At 36.6% G+C, this 21,115-nt stretch overlaps 1 protein-coding gene across 5 annotated transcripts in view; it reads left to right on the top strand.

The window, feature by feature from the left end:
- Positions 1–21,115, top strand: part of tiam1a (TIAM Rac1 associated GEF 1a) — a 121,303-nt gene that overhangs the window by 13,954 nt on the left and 86,234 nt on the right. The window contains exon 1 of one of the 5 annotated variants that reach the window (XM_001924009.9): positions 16,626–16,818. The exons of the other annotated variants lie outside the window; for them this stretch is intronic. The gene's annotated coding sequence lies outside the window, so the exon portion shown is untranslated. Of the gene's footprint in view, positions 1–16,625; positions 16,819–21,115 lie in introns of those variants that run through there. 5 annotated transcript variants of the gene reach the window in all.

Genomic DNA, 21,115 nt, shown 5'->3' with positions numbered 1-21,115 from the left:
TATCTTACTCTATTTATTATATTTTATTTATTATTTTATATTGCTGTTCACATGTTTTAAAAGCCTAATGTGTTTATGCTAATCAAGGCTGCAATCATTTAATAAAAAATTATATATTGTAAAATATTAATATGAATTAAAGTAACTGTTCTTTTTTTAATGTTTTAAAATATAATTTATTGATGTGATGGCAAATCTGATTTGTTTCACTAATCTTCAATATGACATAATTCTTACGAAAACAGTCAATAAATTTTTATTATTATTATTATTATCATCATTATTATTATTATTATTATTATTATGTGAAAACATTTTATGTAGCATTGTAAGTCATTACTTTTCATTATTTCTGAATAAAACAAATCTCTTATAGACCCCAAAATTTTACAATATTGTTTTTGTTTATTCCAGTTTTCTCAGTTGTGTTGTTGCTTAGTGTATTCTGTATTTTTCATGACAGTAACATGTTTGTACATTTTCATACATACAGTCATACATTTAAATCATGCAGGGTTGACAACACAACCTTAGCATATACAAGTATGTCTCATCACCAGGCCCGTGCACAGACCCTCACAGTGCCACCCCCCTATGCATGGCCCTGCTCATCATATAAAACTAAATCATAAGACATAAAGCAGTTAAATTATAGTGATCTTAACACTTTGGCAAATGTGACATTGACCACACAATGAGCACAGAAACATGAACATGTTGAAAAGACAGGAGAGGATATAAGTGCTGATTGGTGTAATATACAATTCAGCAAGTCTTCGGACAAGGTGTATGGCACACATTGTTTGTCACACTTTTATTTCTTTAAGAATGTGCCAAAAATCTGCATTATACCACTTATTATGACTGAATTCCACAATACTGCCCATGTTTTTTTGGTTATTTTTGTTGTTGTTGTTTTTTTATTTATTTATTTTTTTGCACTGTGCAGAGGTCTCAGCGTGTGCTAGAAAATGTTCATATGCTCAGTTCTTAAAGATAAAAAAATTAATTATAATAATATATACAAAAAAGACGGCGCAGTGGCACAGTAGGTAGTGCTGTTGCCTCACAGCAAAAAGATTGCTGGTTCAAGCCTCGGCTGGGTCAGTTGGCGTTTCTGTGTTGAGTTTGCATGTTCCCCCCGCTTTCGTGTAGGTTTCCTCCAGGTGCTCCGGTTTCCCTCACAGTCCAAAGACATGCGGTACAGGTGAGTTGGGTAGGTTAAATTGCCTGTAGTGTATGAGTGTGTATGTATGTTTCCCAGAGATGGGTCACAGCTGGAAGGGCATCCGCTGCGTAAAATATATGCTGGATAAGTTGACGGGTTATTTCTCTGTGGCGACCCTAGACTAATAAAGGGACTAAGCTAAAAAGAAAATTAATAAATGAATGAATGAATATATACAAAAAATTCAAGTTTATTTAGATAAATGATTATTTATTTATTTTTTTTAATTATGAAATTGTTTAAAAATTGCTATTATTTTTTGTATTTAAAAAAGATATATTTGTATTTTTTTAACAAAGAAACATGAAGTCTTTGAGACACAATAAAAGGGGACTTGTTCATATATAAAATTTCTCAACTCATTTCAATAATTCTTTTAAGGAGTTTGGTAAATTGTTACATCTAGGGTTGACTCGATAGGCGAAGCCATCATCCATAGCCGGAGGCCGAGACATCACAATGTTGAGCCGGCATTGCGATCCTCCACCTCACCCCAATGTGCTCACGAAAAATACACACTTAGGCCCTATTTACACTAATATGTCATTGATGACATTTTAGAACGAAAATGATTCATGTCCACACTGGCGATTCATCTAGCATTCTGAAAAGATCTATCACTATACCACTGAAAATGCACATCACGTGACCACACACACACGCTCTGGCATGCGCTGCAGCATATGCGCACGTCTGAGCTGCAGGCAGTCAGCAGGTGCTTTGAGCACAAAACCCCAGAGAGCAGTGCATGTCGGACAGTTTATCAAGGATGTACCGCTGGATCGTGTCTCACTATAGTTGGTAACGTGATGTTTAAATAATCTTGTCTCTATCTAATGACTCTTTGGTCTTCTTGAATTTATCAGGTAACGTGTCACAGCGTCAGTACACTGCTTCAATATTTCGTGTTCAAACGTGTACTTAGTCATTTTAGCGAAAACCTCAGATACTGTTGGTTGGTTACTGTTGGTTGTGCACCTTTTTTACCAACCAAGTTTGTCAATGCCGTTATAATGACACATCACTGCTTATTCATGCCAGAGTCCCACGAAAAAAAGTAATTGACAGGTGGTAATTTGAGTGTAACTTATCTTTATTTATTTATGATTTGGTTATGGGTAAAACTAAGACCATGTGGATCAGGTAGTTGAAATGGTAGGCTACTAATAATTAATTCGTTATGAACTAAATAATTATTCATAAATATTTAATTCACCGACGATGATGTTATTGTCCATTGCGATGTTTCACATTAGACATTGTATGATGCCAAATTGGTTGACATTACCCAACCCTAGTTACATCCATACTGTGAAAATCATAGGGTAGTACATAAATATTTGCATAACCCCAAAAAATACATATACAGTGACCAATAGGGATGACTTATTGAAAAAAATAAAAATACAAATGACAAAATGTAGAGACACAAGGTTTCTGCTTACCAGCCACCATATAAAATTCCACAATCTGTCAGGCCATAAGCTATCAGTTTTGAAATGACAAGACTTGTACATCAAGCAGATAGTAAACACACACACACACACACACATTATCCCACAGATTAACACACATCACATTGAAGACCTCAATCAAAGTCAACCCAGCCTCAGCTCTTTCACTCATATTCGTTTTTATTAGATTTGCATATTTCAATCTTAGAAGGGAAATTGCTCCGTAATGTTGTTTAGTCAAGTCCCAAAAGCCCGTATTGGCATGTATGCGTGTGTGTTCTCCTAAATTATTTTTTTCTCAACCCCAGTTGGCCAGACCTTTCTTTTTCTGCATCACTTGAACGTTTGACTCGATCCGGTGCCTGGTCTTGAGTCCCAGGGGCTTTCATGTAAATTGGAGGGAATCTCAGCACTTGGACAGTCCGTCTGGGCATCCAGCCTAATGAGTGTTTCGCGGGTCACCTCCGCACCTCACTCTCTTTTTTTTGTCCGTCTGCCCTTCCTGCCCTTCTTCACTATTATCCTCCTCTCTGTCCCTTCTGTCCCTGAATTTCATTTATCATCCTCCACACTCTTCTGTTTTGTCTTCTTCCACATCTAAACACACTCCATCCATCCTTTTGTTGGTTGTCATGCTCATCCCATTCATAATGCATCTCCCCTAGTAGAAAAACCAGTGGTTTCCTGCCCTCGATAGACTTGGCCCACATTTTAAGCTTACTGTCAGATGTAATAATGTAGCAGTGTTCTTGCATTAGAATGTCTGGTTAGAAGATGCCCATCAGCCTTACTGAGCTTAACTGGGGCTTGTGTAATTCATGAGCAACCAATCTGTGTAGAAAGCTGCATCTAATGTGCTGTGATGTGAGGGAAGAGCTGTTTGTTGCCGTTTTGAAATATTGTGCTTATATATGCACAACCCAAAATGTGCTTATATTTCTGATGTATTGTTATTTTAATCATTTTCACTCTAGAAAATTCAGTTTTGTTCACTGTTGGAGAATATTGATAGAATAAACCTGAATTTGTGTTGACTGTGATTTGTCATGTGTATGTCATTTATTCATTCATTCACCTTTGGTCTTTGATTTATCAGGAATCGCCACAGCGGAGTGAACCAACAACTACTTTGGCCATATGTTTTACGCAGAGGATGCCCTTCCAGCCACATAATGGGAAACACTCATACATCACATATAGTGTAATATAAAATGTAAAATGAAATATTCCTGTTTTTTATATACAGTATATTCAGAGATGGATGGATGGATAGATAGATTCTGCCATTATCTACCCACCCTTTTCTTACTTATGGGTATCATCAGCAAAAGAATGAAAACCAATTCCAAGTATCTAACTCATACAGTGCTCAACTTATATAAGTACACCCTCACAAATCTTTTTTAAATAAATATTTTTAATTGAAAGCTTTACAATATTATATTTGTGCATATACATTAGATTAGTCAGTACTGAAGCCAAATCTGGAGCTTATCTAACAAAATAGCTTTCGTTAACAGTCCAAAAACTGGTACACCTAAATTTATATGATGTTGAAAAATATTAAATACAAAAAATAAAAAAATAAATAAATCAAGAGAAGCAAAAATGTTTTAAAAATTTAGTTGAAATTTTATAGGTTGTAATTGTTTTTTGTTTTTGTTTTATTTTGCAATATTTAGCTTGAATTTAATTGTATTATCTTTCAATTATATTATATTATTTCTAAATATGTTCAGTGACTAACATATTATTTAAATAAATATATATTTTTAATAAATCTGTCTTGTTTAAATGCACTAAATATATATTACCTCTATTTACTGATTAAAATTAATTAAAATGATCATTTTCAAAATGGGGAGTACTCATTTGTGCTGAGCCCTGTATTTTGAACTTTGCGTTACTCCGTAATGAAATTTGGTATTAATCCTTAAAATTCAGCTTCATTTACTGTTACAAATCAAAATGATAACGGTCTCACCGCATTCGCGTGGGTTTCCTCTGTGTGCTCCGGTTTCCTCCACACTCCAAAGACATGCGGTACAGGTGAATTGTGTAGGCTAAATTGTCTGTAGTGTATGTGTGTGAATGAGTGTGTGTGGATGTTTCCCAGAGATAGGTTACAGCTGGAAGGGCATCCGCTGCGTAAAACATATGCTGGATAAGTTGACGGTTTATTCCGCTTTGGCAACCCCAGATTAATTAAGGGACTATAAGCCGAAAAGAAAATGAATGAATGAAATTGATAAAGGTCACATTGGTTTAATTTGAACCATGCCAATGCAATCTGTGTAACCATTGACTTCAATAGTATTTGTTTTTCCTACTAGGGATGTCAGTGGTTACTTGGTGGTTACATTTTTTAACATTATTCAAAATATCTCCTTTTTGTATGAAACACAGTTTGGAACATGTCAAGAGAGAGCAAATGATGGCAGAATTTTCATTTTTGGGTGAACTATCCCTTTAAATCTTTCTATTTGGATTTTAAACCTAACAAAATGTCCATGTATATATGTCACTGAGTATCTGCGTCATTTATAGGCACGATAACTAGACTTTATTCTTCTCGTTCTGTTCTTATATCATAAATTATTTGTCTAAATGTTCTGAGGGCTTCATAACACAAACATCTGCTAGATTAAATTTTATCTGTTGATAAGTCACATCCTCTGACGTTACACACTGCCTTTTATCAGAGGAGGAAACCTCCAATTGCGTTTGTGTATATTTTTCTTCTCATCCATACTATCTGGCAGGCAGTTGAAATTTACATTCTTTTTTCACTGGCCACTGAAAATAGAACTATCACAGTCCAGTGTTATGTAACACAAGAGCATCATACCAAAATGCCAAATGGCACATCTTCCTGTCAAGTTTCATATTGTCTGTGATGATAAACTCATTTTAATATGTTGTTTCTGTTTTAAGCAGTCATGCTGTGACTCAGACTCCCTGTAGCCTCTCTATGGCTGTGGTCACAGGTGTTCTTGAGGTGATTTATTCACTTGTTTATCCAGGTGGCCTCTGTAGCCTCAAGCTGACCGTGCCAACCTTGCTGCGGGCAGAGAAGGGGATGGAGTTTATCGCACAAATGACAGCGTGATCTGCCTTTGTGTGTGGTCCGTGGGATAGTAAAAAGCACACTGACAGGTTTGGAGGATCCGCAGGCAATTTAATCGAGAGGCTTAACCAGAAATAGCAGACTCCATTGGTCACCTGCGGCCATTGTGTGCAGATTTGTTGGCTTGTATTTGTATTTCTGTTTGTGTGAGCTGGAGTTGGGCTGTGCTGTGGTGCTTGTTAAAGTATATGTACTATATTTAAGTGTGACCTTACTTTCACACTGTGAAGTCGGTTAGAGATAAGAGAGCTGATAATGTCAGCAGGTGTGTTTAGCTTGCTTGAATAAGTGAAAGAGGAACTAGATATACAGTTGAGGTCAAATTTATTAGCCTTCCTGAATTATTAGCCCCCCTGTATATTTTCCCCTAACTTCTGTGTAATGGAAAGAAGATTATTTCTAAACATAATAGTTTTACTTATTTCTAATAACTGATTTCTGTTATCTTTGCCATGATGACAGTATATAATATTTCACTAGATATTTTTCAAAACACTAGTATTCAGCTTGTTATATTTAATAAGTGATATTTAATGGCTTAAGTAGGTTAATTAGGCAAGTTAGCAGGCCCGTGCAGAGACCGTCTGAAGGGCATGTGCAGGATAAATTTTTCGAAGAGCGTTATGATCAGCTGTGTTGTCGCGCGCGTACTCAGACCGGTGTTGTCGCGCTCCTACTGAAGAGCGGGACCGAGGGTGTGCCGCGTCGCGGGGGCACTTATGATCATTTTGGAAGGGCACTTTCTATCCAAGACTAAAAAGGGCATGTGCACTGCACAGGTTGAGCCCTATGTGTGCACGTGCCTGCAAGTTAGAATAATTAGGCAAGTCATTGTAATGCGACTGATTGTTCTGTAGACAATAGGAAAAACGGCTCTGTTAACAATTTGTGAAATATTTGAAAAAGAATAAAAAAAAAAATACAGAAGGGCTTATTATTTTAACTATAAATCTAGGATTTTCTTTCGTGTTAATGTCTGTGCATTAATAAGACATAAGATTTTATATTTAGTTTAACCTTGTTTTACTGTAATTTAAATATATACACTCTCAGAAATAAAGGTGTGAAAGCTGTCATTGGGGTGGTACCTTTTCAAAAGGTACACATTTGTACTTAGTGTCCATATTGGTACCTCAAAGGAGTATAATAGTACCTGAAATGTTCAATAGGTTCGTATTTTTAATTTTTAGGCACTAATATGTCCCCTCGAGGTATTAATAAGGACCCTTTAGTTGCAAACTTGTACCTTTTAAAAAGGTGCTACCCCAGTGACAACTCTTGTTCCTTTATTTCTACTATATTTTTAAATTGTATGATTATTTATGGTAAGTATTGTATTTACAAAACTATACATAAAGAACAAAACCCAATAAATGAATAAATTTATATTTTTATAAAAATTTTATTAATATACAGTTGCAATCAGAAATATTAGCCCCCCTGAATTATTAGCCCCCTGTTTATTTATTCCCTAATTTCTGTTCAACAGATAGATTTTTTCAATACATTTCTAAACATAATAGTCTTAATAATTATATTTGCCATGATGACAGCACATAATATTTGACTAGATATTTTTCAAGACACTTCTTTACAGCTTAAAGTGACATTTAAAGGCTTATTTAGGTTAATTAGGTTAACTAGGCAGGTTAGAATAATTATTCTGTAGATTATGGAACAAAAATAGCATAAAGTGGCTAATAATTTTGACCTTAAAATATTATTATTATTTTTTTATTATTATTAAAAACTGATTTTATTCTAGCCGAAATAAAACAAATAAGATTTTTTAAATATCAGACATACTGTGAAAATTTTCTTCCTCTGTTAAACATTTGGGAAATATATTAAAAAAGTCAAAGAGGGTTTAATAATTCTGATTGCAACTGAATATAAAATATTTCTGCGCATGCACGCAAATAGGTATACATCAGATGCATATATAACATTAATCAACACCTATCCAAAGTCCTTATTCAGTAAAAGATGAAAAAGGGACAGAGATGGGTATGTTCATTTTTTCATTACCACTTCCCTTTCACCATTTTCTCTTTGACTCTCAATCTCCTCCCATCATCTTAAACTGTTTGGTATTGTAGTTTTTATATCCCCTCGGCCAGCCGCTCCCCCTCTCAGTCTCTTGCACCTCTTATCAGAGTCTCAGTCAGGAAAGATCAGAGAATGACAGTCGTACCTGCTCTATTGTGTGTGAGGCTCTTCCTATAGTAGACTCTTTTCATTCCGGATGTGAATTCTGATTAAAACCATCTGACTGGAAGCTTCAGCTTACATGTCTGAGAAAACAAAATTAGCTGTGTTATCAGGAAATGTGGAGTGCATTCAGTGGACTAGTCACAACACACACCATTTTTAATGTGACAAGAACAAAAATTTGACTATGGGACCTGTACTGTAGTGTGTGCAGAATTTGTTGTTTGGATTTTAATCTTTTTTCTGATTTGAGTATCGTCAGCATAAAAATGAAAACTAATTAAAAATCATATCTCCTAAGGATAGGATGTACTATATGAAAAGTAATGGTCAGAGTACTAAACATTTCATAATGAAATTGAGTATTAAGGGTTGAAGGGGGTTGCTAGGCGACCATCAACAGTTTTCTTAGAGGATGACAAGCTGACAAGACATTGCTGCAGCTCGTTACAAGTTTTATTTATGGAGAGCACTGCAGTGTTTGAGTGTTTTGTGTTTGTCTGAGGTAATTAGTCTATCGAATATTCCATAAAAAGTATGAAGCTGATTGGTCAGTTGTTGTCACGTGACTCACTGTGCGCTCACAGCATTCTGAAAAGCTGGGATGTTTTCAACTGTGTGCACCTGGAAAATGCTGATACATTGCTTCCAATATGCTCTTGAAAGTGGCGAGCCTCTGCTGAAATAAGGAACTTGTGCTTGGAAAAGATGCAATGTGTGAACAAGGCCACCGTCACACATACAGAAAATTACCGGCAATTTTCCGGGAAGGTTGTATGTGTGAACAGGCCCTTTTTGAAAATACTGGTAAATTCGTTCTGGCTATTTTCCGGAAAGAGAAGTTGTAACATTACCGGTAATTTGCCGGAATGCTGCGCTGTGCGAGTGCGGAAGGAAGATTGCCGGAAAGAGCGCGTCCACGTCTAGAACGTGCTGACGTGAGACACCTGCTTTAGCCAATCAGAACAGTCAGACGCATTCATGTGCGGTTTATGAGAATAAAAGCCTTTGAATATTTTTCCAGACACATTTTGCTGCTAGATGTTAGTCAGATAATGTTTCTGTGTTCCTTCTTAATGCTAACTGTGTAAATAATTATCGATAAAATGTTTATGATAATCCGTTTTTTGCTTACCTTCAAGCTTTGCGTGTGCCCGTGAGCACCCATAGCGCCAGCACAAACACACATCATGAACATCTCGACATGCGAAAGTGTTTCTCTATGTTTTCATTGGAGTTGTACTCAATACTGATCCATCCGAAGAGTTTGTAATGTAGTCAAATGTTTACAAACACAAGAGCAGCCATTTAGAGGTCATTTCTGGTTAATGACGTCAGAATTTACCGGCATTTTGCGATGGATGTGTGAATGCTCTTTTCCGGAAAAATTCTGTAACGTCCTCGCCTGTGTGAACAGCGCTTTTTTGAATATACCGGTAAAGTCGTTCCGGAAATTTTCTGGATATTTACTGGTATCACTGTGTGAAAGGGGCTAATGATATGCCAATGCTTGAGCCTATATGAATGGACAATGCAGACCAACCTATCCTAGAATACAGCACACAATCATGAGTAAGGGGTTAAAAATTAGGTATAAATCTTAGTGCACCATAGTAAACAGTATCCAATGCATGCAGACTCTGAGACGAAGCATGCATATAGATAACATAAATGTTGCATCAACCAGCTTCCTTTTAGCATCAAAAGAAATGCAGTTCCTTATTCTAAAATAGAAGCCTAAAATAACACTTTTCACCAATTGCTGAATGTGAAAACTAAAATTAAGTGTATTATCAATTAAAATTCCAGGATATTTGTACTGGACGATAATTCAATCTCTGCGCTATGAATAGTAGTAATAGAACCTATCTTTTGCTTAGTTTGTTTTGAATTTGAAAATAACAAAAGTTAAAAAATTTTAGCATTTTAAAACTAGTTTTAACTCAGATCAATTATGTTGAAGTATGGGGTAATTTTTCAAGATTTTTTAAAATAAAAGATTGTTCAGACTCTTAATAAATTAATGATTTCTTGTGCGCCCTGGTATCAATGGATTGTGCGGGGGTCGGGGATCACTAATTTAGGGCACATATCCACCAAAGAAATTCCTGAGAGAATAGTTTTTTCTGTTGTTTTAAAAGAAACACCATATTTTAAAAATGATGGCAATGAGAATAAGCGTGTGTTTTACGCTCCGTGCTGAGCACTTGCCATATTTTAACACTCCAAAATTTAGCTGCTATTTTCAGTACTTTTGCGTACACTTGCCCCTGATTTCACAAACTGATAAGTCACATTGGTATAATTGGCCTATACAATCCGGGTAATGACTACATCATTTTAAAACCTATTGGTCGATTGCACTATATGCAGTAGCATAGTTCATATGCAATGTGCAGCCCAAATTGCATACTTATGCACTATTTACGCTATTTTGTATAAATAGTTTAAGTAGGGCATTCACATTGAAACTCTAAAAAGAATAAGTGCACTTTAAATAAATGATGGACATGCACTCAACATCCGGTGCTTTGCTCACATAGTGCAAGGGGTGAAGCTTTCGGACACTGATGTTGGATTACTTTACTTATTCTCCTATATGAGACTTATTGTACCGCCTTCCGATGGTGAATGCGATTATACTCATGGCAGATATTATTTGGTAGTTTAGTCATTTATTTTGCTAATTTGGCAACTGAATTTCCGCTTAGTAAAAAAAACTTGTTAGTGTTCCATTTGGGAAGACACTACATTCATATACTATAATGCTGTGTGTGTGTAAGTGTTTAAGTGCATAAGTGCCTAGTGTGGCACTTGGGACACAGCTACAGCGTGAAGCTTATTGCATATTAGCTCATATGCAATAACATACGAATGCGGTTAACTCTAGCACTTCTGCATTTACTTGATCAAGAAGAATTTTTGTACTGAAAGTTACAATGACAATTTTGTATATGTATTTGCAAGATTAGAATAAAACACGTGTCATGAATGACAATGTGCTAGACACAGGAGAACAGCATACAGGTGGAGCATTTCACACCTTGACTCGTTATTCTTTGTGCTTGTCTAAACACGTTCACGGCAGCTTTATTCCAGTCATTCTAGGGTGGCAGTCGGCCAGTCAGCAGTGAGTGATGTTCAGAACACTGCACAAAATAGATCTGCGCCTTCTTACAGTAGGGAAGAACTTGTGCATGTAGGTAAATCCCATTCACGTCTTATGTGTCATGTTCAAACGTCATTGTGACTTCTTAGAGCCTGTTTGTTGTGTGAATGTCACCAACACCCGAAGGAGTAAAGGTGTGTCGGCTTTGTTCTGGGGGGGAAGTTTAGTTGGTGATGAAAAGTAGTGTGGGACATTATCTGGTTCTCCACACCCTTCTCCTTGCTTAGACATGTTCGGCTCTCACGGTCGGTGAAGTTTGTACGATGCATTTTAGAAGAAGCCACTTATTATTTGTCCTGTCTACCAGGCATTATGCAATGGTGCATGTGCCTTCAAAGTATCCTAATTACTAAATATAATAGTATAATGCCCATTATTCTGCACTAGTTGCTCTTTTACATGCATTTTCAATGAATGATGACTGAAAGGTTCAAGCTTTAAAAAGGATACAAAAGCATCATTAAAGTATAATTATAGTGGTCCGAATAATTTATGCACCTTCTAAGTCTTCTGAAGTCATGCAAGATGACATTGTCTATTGAACAAACAGATCTACAGTCGTTTTATGCATTTCCACTTTATTGAGATGTTAAAGGATTAGGTCACCCAGAAATTAAAATGTTGTTATTAATTATTCACCCTCATCTAGTTCCTATTCCATTAGATCTTTGTTCATCTTCAGAACCCACTTTAAGATATTTGAAATTTGAGAACCCCCCGGCCCTCCATATACAGCAATGAGGTCCAGAAAAGGACCCAAACACATTATAAAAACAGTGACCTCAATGGTTCAGCTATAATCAGACAAAAACTCCATGAACACTTTTGTTTGCCTTGGATTCTCTTCCGTAACAGGTCATAGTGCACGTTTACTGGCAATACACCGCATTTAATATGTCGTATGCAAGTGTTGATTTCTGCAAAGTAAATGCACACCCTAATTTGATGTGGAAGAGTATTTACAGTATTTGGGTGCACAGAAGTGTTCTTGAAGCTTTATATGTTACATTTGAATCACATAAGTTGCATGGAATGTTTTGACAATATTTTTGGAACGACATGAGGGTGGGTAATTAATAACATTCATTCATTCATTCATTCATTTTCTTGTCGGCTTAATCTTTTTATTAATCTAGGGTCGCCACAGCGGAATGAATCGCCAACTTATCCAGCACATGTTTACGCAGCAGATGCCCTTCCAGCCGCAACCCATCTCTGGAAAACATCCACACACACACAGACACTCATACACTACGGGCAATTTAGTTTTCCCAATTTACCTGTACCGCATGTCTGGACTGTGGGGGGAAACCAGAGCACCCGGAGGAAACCCACAAAAACGCAAGGAGAACATGCAAACTCCACACAGAAACGCTAACTGAGCCGAGGTACGAACCAGCGACCCAGCGACCTTCTTGCTGTGAGGCGACAGCACTACCTACTGCGCCACTGCGTCGCCTAATTAATAACATATTTAAAATTTTTGGGTAGACTAACCTTCCCTGCAGGCACAATACATCAACATGCCATCAGGTTGACATTGTACCCCAATATCAGGGGACGTTGCATTTTCTTTGGAGATGAAAATCGGGTTGACGTCAAAACCCAACTTCAGCACGACATCAGTGTCCAACCTAAAATCAACCAAATATCAATGTCTAACAATGTTACAGCTTGATTTTGTGTGGATATTACCAATATGACATCTATCAGATGATTACCTGATGATTAAATGGCAGTATTTGACATCAATATATTGGTTTAAGATGTTGGTTCGACATTGGATTTTGGTGACTTTCCAACACAACCTAAAATTTACCAAATATCAATGTTGTTAGACATAATTATTGGACGTTATTGTCTTTAGATGCTGACTAGACATTGAATTTTGGTCACCTGACATCGACCTGAATCTAATGTCTTATGTGCCTGCTGGGCTTTAACTGTTCTCACTAGAACATTGTGGGTTTGTTTACACCAGGTATTAAGATGCATTTCATCAATTCAATAAAAAAATAGACAGCACTAAATACAGATGTAAAAAGAGTCTACAATGTTTTGACAGCTCAAATTTGACCAGTTTTATTGGTAGTAACAAACATTGTCCTGGATTTTTTTCATTATTTAGATGCTAATGTGGTTTAATACGTTCAAACAGGCACAACAATGAATACATGCCAACTCTGAGGTAAATTTAATTACTGTTATTCAATATAGGGGTGGGATGGTGGCTCAGTGATTAGCACTGTCGCCTCACGGCAAGAAGGTCGCTGGTTTGAGTCCCGGCTGGGCCTGTTGTCATTTTTGTGTGGAGTTTGTATATTCTCCTTGTGTTTGCCTGGGTTTCTTCCAGGTGCTGTGGATTCCCCCACAGTCCAAAAACTTGTGCTATAAGTGCATAAAACATATGCTGGAATAGTTGACGTTGCATTCCGCTGTGACGAACCCTGATAGATAAGGTACTAAGCCGAAGGAAAATAAATACATTTTTAATATATAAGCTTTTTAACAAAATTTGTTGTATTGTAATGTGAAATGTAAATAAAGCCCATGTGAGACCATAATGCAAAACTTTAATGTGTCACAAACAGTATTTTCCTGTCAACTAACAGCAGCAACTTTGTTTAGTTGTCTAGTACACGGCATGCACCCTTTTCTGACTGTCTTTTTTCTCCACCCATTCATCCAGCACATCACTATAGATACAGGTTTTGTTGTACTCACTGATCTGTGTGAAATGCTCTAAATCTGTCCCTCCTAATCATCAGAATCGTGACCCACACAACCAACCCCATCTTAAGCCTGATCCTGAGCCACTTTACCAGAGTGACAACAGCCTGATGCATCTGTGTTTACTTGTCTGTTAGCATCCATATCTTTTTATGTACGCTGATTATTATGGAAGGGTTTGTGTTAATCTACTGTAAACGTATTTTTAGCCCAAGCAGAGGCTGTAAAACTTTCCTTTTCCCTGATTATTTAATCTGATAAGTAGTAACTTAATCTTAACTTCACTCTCCATTGTAACACAACAGCCTAAAGGGGGTAGTTCTGTGGCAGCCTATAAAAGAAAACACTCAAGGAATGCACGTGCATACATATGTCTACGGTTTCCATTCATCAGGTTTGTAAACACTAGTTACTTATTGACCAGCAGTTACAGTGGGGTCTCTGAAATAATAATACTAGATTCTTTGTGCTGTGGTGGCTCCCAGCAGTTTGCTGTGGGTTAAATCCCTGGTCTCCACAACCAGGATCAGTGTGGAGTTTCCCACGGCCCCCTCTCCCACTGATAGACTAGCCAGAGGCGGACATGACCCGCAGCATTGCACAATATCTCTGTTTTCAACCATAAATCCAGAGGAAAACAAGGAAGTTTCTCTCTATAGGCCTACTAACAGGCCTGATCTAGCGTATGTTATGAACTTTGGTCAGACTACATGCAAATGAAAGTCAAGTTAAGAGGGAGAAGTGCAGCTGGTTTGCCCTCATGGAAAGAACCTGTATAAGCATATGTTTTAATATAGGTTTCGATATAGGTTTTTAATTTAAGTGACAAATATAAAATTGGCCATTTTCCAATTGCTCATATACAGTTAAAGTCAGAGTTATTGGCCCCCCTGTTTATCCCCCCCCCCCAATTTCTGTTTAACGAAAAGAGAGAAAAAAATTCAACACATTTCTAAACATTATAGTTTTAATAACTCATTCTACAAATGATTTTTTTTTATCTTTGCCATGATGACAGCACATAATATTTGACTAGATATTTTTCAAGACTTCTATACAGCTTAAAGTGACATTTAAAGGTTTAACTAGGTTAATTAGGTTAACTAGGCAGGTTAGGGTAATGATGGTTTGTTCTGTAGACTATCGAAAAAAATATGTAACTTAAAGGGGCTAATAATTTTGACCTTAAAATGTTAAAATTAAGAACTGCTTATATTCTAGTCGAAATAATGCAGATAAGACTTTCTCTAGAAGAAAAAATATTATCAGACATATTGTAAAAATGTCCTTGTTCTGTTAAGTATCATTTAGGAAATATTTTTAAAAAATCAAAAAAAAAAAAAAAACCTATAACATTTAACCTATAAAGGTACATATATGCATATGTACAAATGTGCATATATGTTCACCTATATGTTTACCTATATATTAGTAAAATTATAAAAATCCATAACTGCTAGACAACATAAATAAAACCCCATGTATAAATGCACATTTTTGTTTACTTAAGAACAATCTAATAATACAAGAAAAAATAAATAGTACAAGAATAAAAATAAGACAAAAAAATGAATAGAACAAAAACAAAATAAAAAAGACTACAAACCATTTTGTTATACACATTTCCTTCTATTCCTCTATCTTCATATAAGAAAGAATTAACCTTGTAAATGTCTCAGCAAAATGTGTAGACATCATAGCTTTTCATTTCCTCTGATTTATTTGCCATAGTAAATTCCATAACATGTCAATTACATTTGATACTAATTTCAAGTGTTTGCACACATATGTGTTTTGCATTTTTTTTAGTTCTTGTATGGACATATAGGGCTTATATGTGGATGTAATGAAGCAAGTAAATAGGAGACCTACATGACCTGTATGCACATATATGCACCTCCATTTTGCCTATATGTGGCATACATATATGCACCGTATATATTATCATGTATGTGCATATGTAATGCATATAGGTTTCATTTATGCGTATATATTCTCATATAGGTTCTTTTATGTGAGTGTTGCCAAAAGCTTTGTTACACATACATAAAAACGTTCACTTTTCATTTAAGTTTTTTATTTAATTTGACTTAATTCAAGATTTCTACAGCATGTCCATTTATTTAGTTTTTTCGTATAATACAACAAATGTGCATTATAGTTTAATAATAAAAAATAAAAATACGCAATAAAATAAGATAATATGCATTATTTAATTTTATTGTTTATTCAAATAATACCACAACATAATATATGCAGTCAAAGATCAGTATTTTTCTATAATGTTTGTATAAACATTTAAATGAGTAATAATATCATACTTCAAATAAAATAATTATGTTAAAGGATTTATTCTTGATAGTGAAATTAATAAAATATATAATTTTTATGCATTATATTTGGATAATATGTGCATATGTACATATGTTTGTCTTGTGTATGCAAGTGTGTTATCTAAGGGGCTCACTGGCAAGCAATTTAAAAGGAAACAGGGTGTCTTAAGGCTTAGGGGTAAAGACCCAGGCTGCGTGCTGGCAGATACTGTTGATCCAGAGAAGTTGAAATGAGAAAGAGAGACGAAGGGGGGAGGTGGAGTGAGAGGGGGGAGGAGAACCAAATGGAGGAATAGGGAGGGTTGAGCAAATGTGAGAAAGAGATAGAGAGAGAGAGCGTGCGCACACACCCCTTTCTGCGCTCTCAGCGGACAGACTCATCCTCACATGGTTGGAGTGAGTGTGTTGTGGAGTTCTGACAGACGAGAAACACAGAGACTCACAGGATTACAGCCAGCACTTGGAGGAGACATTACCTGTAGGAACTGAGCTAGGAGACATCCAAAGTGCTGATGTTAGGATACTTTACTGAAGAAACAATACCGGACCTAAGATCTACCCTATAGGTATGTCACACTGCAAATTGTATTTTCATGCTGCTTTCCTGCCTTTCAGGGATGCCTTTGCAGTTGCACATTGGTGTCTTGTATGTTGAGTCCCCTTTGCCTGTGCTTTAGTGGACGGTTGACAGTGATGAATGCCACAATACTAGGTTAATAAGGTTTACTTGCCATAGAGCATGTCTCATGCTGGACAATCAATATTCAGTGTTGTTTGTGGGGTTTGTTTTGGGACAAATGGTTCTGTGGTTGTAAAGCCCCTATCCAGACAGAATTGTTTGCAAGCCAAGGAGGAGGATCCGTCAGTATATATTCTCTCTCACACATGCCGTCTTTGTGTGTGCGTGTGAATTTTCTCACCGGACAGAGTAAAACGCTTTCTATTTTTGCTCTTGTGCCACAAATTGTCTTGTATTTTGAATGAAATCTGAGTGTCTCTGTGCTTAAATTCTGAGTTTAAGCATGTAAAAATGCTTTACTGCCTTGTTAACTTCCACTGTGCTACCTCATGAATAATGTGCCTCATTTAAAAGTTTTACAGAGCAGCTCCAGGATCGTTCAGTGTGTATTTCTGTGTAGGAGTGTGTGGTCTACAGTTCTGTGGAATGTGATTCATTGTGATGAGAAGACTAAAAAAGCAACTGAACTCAGATTCTAAGGAAAGATACCAGTCAAAAGAGACAACAAAGTCAAAGAAAAACATTAGAAGAGATTACGTGTGGACACCTAAACTAGAGGCTATCAGACTATACAGAGATCATCAGACTAGGATGCAGTGGACTTTTAACATTTTCACCAGTCTGTCTGGGTTCAGAGGGTCAGTATTGTAGGTCTCAGCTGTTCACAGTCAGACAGAGATGGCACACGGGGTGCAAGATTCCTCAGTCGCCTGAGGTCTCTCCACAGTCTAGTGTCTTTATGAATGAATTACCGAAGAGTGCGCTGTGGAGGAACTCAGACGGGCCAAACAAAGACTTCACTCTAGGAGCAAACAGTGCAAACAATAAACCACACTCTTCCCACACTGACTTCCCTCCAAGACGCGTTGGACAGAGACTACCTGTCTCCTTTAAGAGCTCATATCTGGACTTTATCTTCTTGCTCCTGTCATATACTGTTTAATCTAGGGTTTAGACTTAATAAACACACTCCTTCCTTTAAACCGAGCTGTTATCACAAAGTCAGATTGATTTCCGAGCGTAGTGATTTGGTGGTGTAGATCAATGAGCAGCTTTATTAACACACAAAATACTGGAGATTCTTTGGGAAAACTACCTTGCGGTAGTTGCTGGTTATTCAAGTGAAATGGGGCATGTGTGTTCAGGCATGAATGCGTGTGGTTGTATTTTATACATTAACAAAGCTAATGACAGAGATTGGGCAGATAAAGAGAGGAAGCCAAGGTTTTGTGAGCATTAAAAGTGTTTGGATGAAAAAGTATATCATTCCATTTCCAATAGTATTTCCTGAATGCATTAAATTGATTCAATTTCACAGTTTTCGTTGTTCTTTTAAGCAATTTATTCCTGAAATAAACCTGAAAGAAACAGCACAAAGTTTCAGTCAATCAATTATAATAATTTGATAGAACTTCAAACTTCCAGAAAGAAATAAACAAACTCTAAAGCTGCATTCTTGTACATACAGTAAATTAATTAGGTATAGAGATTATGGCTGTGTTCTTTAACACTTCTATGTCTTTCAGAGAGATTCATTCTAATGTATTTATCTTTAAACTTGTTACAGATGCTCTAAAGTAGTTTCGTACTGTGTGATCAAACACACGCACTCATTGTTCTCACCGATAGCTTATACATTGTTATAACCTAGAAACCAGAATGGCTCAAACAAGAAAATAATATAACCATTATAGATTATCTGTGACATTTGTGTCCTCTTTAATCCCATCAGGAACAGCATGTCTTGTATGAGGTATTATAATCCTCATGTTTGATGTGCATGTGCGAAACCTGACAGATATTCCCTATTGTCTCCTGCTAATGGGTGTCCCTTAACGCAGCGTGTCCGCCGTTCATTCAGCGTGTCCTTCTCTTTCAATATTAGCACTTGACTGTGGTTGTGTAAGCGTAGACCTCCAGGAGGAGATGATGAGGGGGTAGTGAAATACAACAATGAATTGGAAACATACATTTGTGGCTTTGTTCCACAAATTTTGTTCTCTCTTTGTGTCAGGGGAGCTTTTACTATCTGTGTGGGGTTGAAATTTCTAAAAAAGTCACAGAGAAATGGCAAAACCTTGCCAAACATTTATGGTGTTACCATTTTTCCTCTTAGGTCACGATGTCTGAACTTTCACCTTTAACTTCTATTAAAAGCAGGAGAATAATGGGATGTTATAGAATGAATTTAACTGTAATTTGTTGCAAGAACAGGCCTACGGTAAGGGTGTGTTAATGTATCTTTCTGACGTTCGTACATGTCATCTCTTCCTTAAATCCTGTTGAACCAGAAAAATGACATTTTTAACCCCAATGCAGGAAGACAGATTCACATGTGCACTGTTTTAGAAGTTATTTACCACGAGGAAGCGATTCCTGCTAAGTCAAAAGACAAACAATGCGCCGGTGCATGTGTGGATACAGGAAGCAAGTGTGTCTAGAAAGGTGATTTGTGGGTGCACACAGTTGTGAATAGACTGTTAACATCTAGATCAAGCATCTCCCAGCTAAATTTATCAGACAAAATCAGAAGCCGTTTTAGCGTTTAAATTTACCTGTCACAACAAAGGCCTTGATCTTACACATTTTGGATCACTTTAATCTTCGAAGATCTTCCGACCACAAGCCTGTTTAGACGGGCCTCACAGCTGCAGGCAAACCACAGATTACTTGCTGATTCACCTAACGACTTCAGTCAGACGATTGACAAGAAGTTTTGAAGAAATAGAGCCAGATAGAATAAGCAAGGAAAGTGAAGGGGGTTGCTAGAGAATTAACCCTGTGAACCTTTCACAGTTATTAAACCAAAAAAGAACTTGTTTATTTCTATAGAACATTTAAACATGTCAAATGATTTCAAGCAATGCTGTCTAAAGTAAAATAATAGGCTGTGATTCGTTATTTCATCTAGGGATACCACAAGGTTCTGTTTTGGCACCTTTTTTGTTTTCTTCTTTGTGCTGCTTTTACACAACATAGGCTCATTCTGAAAACGTAGCCCTATATGCGTTTCTGGAGATCGGAAATTATGTAGCCAGAAATACTTATGGCTGCTGTTCATCTTTTAAACGAATGCTACGAGGCGATATGAAGCTGTTCCTTTTCGTGCTTACCAGCTGGCTGTTTACCTCCATATGGACAGCTATCCCGCTTTTCCCAGTTTGTCGGGTAACTCCGTAAGCACGTCGGCGGACTTAGGACGCAGAGCAGAGTTGACCGCGATAATGGGGTTTGAGTCCGGTGAACAATGGTTCGAGAAAGCAAGTAAAACAAAAACAAAAGCTAAAAAATGATATAAAGACGTAAAAAACAGTGTGAGAATGTGGTAAAATCTGAAAATGTGGTAAAAATCAATAGGCTTTTCTTTTTCTGCATTGCTTTTTAAAACAGTGGTCCTCAACCACCGGGCCGCAGACTGGTACCGGTTCATGGATCAGTTGGTACTGGGCCACACAAGAATTCATTAATTATTTCTATTTTATTTATTATCTAAGTCTGAACGATCTTTTATTTTGAAAAGTCATTTATTTTAAAAAATAACCATATTCTGTCGCCTACATCTGGGGTCACTTGAACAACCAAATTTAAAACACAAGCCGCAAAATAAGCAAGAAACACACGTCTTTGGAAAGTTTTTTTGCTGAGAGAAAAGGGCCAAGTGAAGGACCTACGAACTTTCCAGGGATGAATCCACAACCCATTTGTCAACAAATCAGGTGAATCCAGTATGTCTGTGCAAGATGATCAACTGCTGGAGATTGCAAATGTCGGTGGCCTTTTAGGAGCTATTCGCATATTGCGTCTTTTCTAGAGTTTGTGCAAAAATGTAGCTCCTGGGACATATTTTGCTCTCTCCAGAAATGTATAGAGGGGTACATAATCATAATGAGCCTGGGTTGCTTATATAGGACCTGTGATTTAGAATCTGATTTGTAATAGTTGTTTTCAATTTATAACAGGACTTTAATGAGTATTATTATTATTATTTGTTTATTTTAAAAAATGTCACCCTAAAATTTACTATGGTTTTACTTTCATACCATTTAGATTTTCCTTATCATTTTAGAGATTGGCAGCTGAAGTCATCATTAACTTTTATTTTACTAAAAATAGTGGCAGGGATT

This window comes from Danio rerio, chromosome 10, assembly GCF_049306965.1.
Source record: "Danio rerio strain Tuebingen ecotype United States chromosome 10, GRCz12tu, whole genome shotgun sequence".
NCBI lineage: Eukaryota > Metazoa > Chordata > Actinopteri > Cypriniformes > Danionidae > Danio > Danio rerio.
This window is presented reverse-complemented; position numbering and strand designations above follow the sequence as displayed.